At 40.1% G+C, this 2679-nt stretch overlaps 1 protein-coding gene across 1 annotated transcript in view; it reads right to left on the reverse strand.

Moving 5' to 3' along the window:
* itpr2 (inositol 1,4,5-trisphosphate receptor, type 2) overlaps window positions 1-2679 on the reverse strand; it is an 86101-nt gene that overhangs the window by 43329 nt on the left and 40093 nt on the right. The gene's annotated exons all lie outside the window — the stretch shown is intronic.

Raw genomic sequence — 2679 nt, forward strand, 5'->3', positions numbered from 1 at the left:
TCTCTGTGTCCCCCACCCCCCTCTAAAACTGTTGGTTTAAACAGCGCTCTGCAGTTTAGGACGAGTCTTCATCCCCCCTCCCCGAACAAAAATCACGGACGAGATGAGCGCCCCGCCGTGGCAAGTTATCTAGGGGAAACACTGGATGTAATCCTTGTTGAGGCGGACCCCGTCTTGCTGGAAAGCTGGCCCCCGGCTGGAGCGCTGTGTGTCCGCGCGTGTGTTCATAGACGCCGAGGAGAGAAATTATGGAGGACAAAACGAAACCCAATCATATTAACGCACGTTAAAATAATTGTCAACATTAACTATTTGCTGCGTTAATACGATAACGCATAAAAATAAACTACTACTACTTGTACTACTATTCCTACTTCACGTTTTTTCACTTATCACGGGGCTTCAGGGTATGGATCCCCTGCAATCAACGAGGGACTACTGTATTTTCAACACTTTTGTGCTAATTTGTTAAAATTAGCGTTAGCATGTTAGTTGAGTCTGGTGGTAATTTGTTAGCACAAGTATGTTCAATAAAGTATAATGAATTGAATGTTCAGTAAATCAACATGATAATAAATGCTTCATGCTAAAACACAGAAAAGTTAGCATTGTAGGCCTGTTAGCATCGGGCAATGTCGTTCCTTTGCTTCAGAGACCCTAAATTTTCCCGCTCGTTACATTTTGGGACCTGAAAAGACATCGGTAAATAAGTCAAGGGTTCAGGTGTAGCCTATAGAAAAGCAGAGGACATGTGTGGCAACATAAAAACATTATGGGCTGTACTTACACCACCCAAGCTAGCATTTAGCCTTTCAACACAGCTGGCACAGCTGTTGTGTCTGATTCCTGCTAATGTGATGCACTGAATCAGTTTAATGGGCAGCTTAATTAAACAAATTTATTTAATCCAGAATAATGTGCACATTTTTTCAACAGTTAGAACAGTATGAGGGAAAACTAAAGATAAGAGCATAGTAATCAAAAACAGAATTAAACTTGTCTTTATTATTATTATTCTCACTCCTTTCTGTTATATTATCACTGAAAGGTATTTCTGTTTTTCCTGCTCACTTCATTACTATGTCAATGTCAATTTATTTCTATAGCACATAAAAACAACAATAGCTGACCAAAGTGCTTTACAGTTAAGATGGATAAAAAGAGTAAAAAATGCATCTAGTGCCACTCAAAAACATAAGAAAGTAAATACAACAATAAAATCAGCTCAAAATTTGTTCTCAGACTCTGCATGGATCGAATGCCAAGGAATACAAATGACTCTTCAGCAAAGTTTTAAAAGTCTCAACAGTCTGAGCGGTCAATGTAATTCTTACAAATTTGTCTATGCAATTTGTTTTAACTAAAAGTTTAAAAGGCAAAAAAGGAAAATAAATATGCACGCGTTAATATAAAATAATAATTCACTTATATAAAAGTTCAAATGTTTTCATTAGCTTTACTGTTAAGTTCTTACTCTTTTTTTTTTGCACTACTACCTAGAAAACATCTGCCTATCCGATTAGTTTATTTAATTCAAATGAGGCCATTTTACCAGAACAAAAATGAGTCGCTTTGGAAAGTGAAGCTTTTGCAGAGCAAGAAGTGCTTCAGGTCTGGAGGCATTTTCACATGTGGTATATAGACCTCCTCAAAAAAAAAAAAAAAAAAAAAAATCAACCAGACCAGACTAACAACACATGTTAATGCTCCATCACCATGGAGACAGAAGCATAACGCTCCCCCAAGAGACATTTGACTGATGAACTGAGGAATACGAAGGCAAGAAAAAAGGGTCCACCTCCTCAACCCAAATTAGACAGTACATTACAACAAGTTTGAATATTTTTGGATCACAAGCTTCACAGGAAACAAAGCTCAGAGCATGTCCTAACTTTAGAAGTTGTAAACATTCCCCATCATGCCTGGGCCACTACGGCTAGTGGTCCACTGGGACTCAGACAAACCCATCAGGATGAGTTCACACAAACAGTCAGCATGCGTGCACAGTCTGAGAGGCTTTCTTTCTACATGCGTGCATGTGATGCACTTAGCTTCATGAGAGCATTAATCTGTAAATCTGCTTTGCCTTTGGGCAGGTGCTGTGAAACTTGGCGAGCAGGAGGAGGAGACAGACCAACGGACAACGTGTGAATGACAGAGACGAGTGTGAAAGAGAGGGAGGGAAAAGAAGCAATGTGCGAGTGGTGTTTAGGTTACATAAGGGCCTTTTTCAGTCTACTGTAAACAGGACGTGCACTTTTTAATGGTGTTAAAGCATGAAAGAACAAAAACAAGAATAAATCAACTTATGCTAATACAGTAGTCCCCCGCTACTTAGTGGTTCATTTTCAGCGGATTCGCTCTATCGCGGTTTTTCAAAATAAGACTGGACAAGACACACAACTGGCTGATAGATGGATGAGCCGCATGATCAGCATGAAGTTGTTATTTGAAATAAATTATTTAGCACCTGCTGCAACAGTGTGCAGCCCACAGCTGAAGGAGAAGCTTCCTCCTGCAGTGTGTGATGAACTCCGCTCTGCAGCGGTGAAGTGGGCGTGGCCAAGAGCGCTGGCAGAGTGCAGCCGAAGCAGAGAGCTGAAATCATGACATGCCGTGTTCTTTTAGAGCATTTAAAGTTTAGAAACATTGTTTGGAATATTGCAAGAGTGTGGGAAG

The sequence above is a fragment of the Nematolebias whitei genome, chromosome 10 (assembly GCF_014905685.2).
Source record: "Nematolebias whitei isolate Nwh7 chromosome 10, NemWhi1, whole genome shotgun sequence".
NCBI lineage: Eukaryota > Metazoa > Chordata > Actinopteri > Cyprinodontiformes > Rivulidae > Nematolebias > Nematolebias whitei.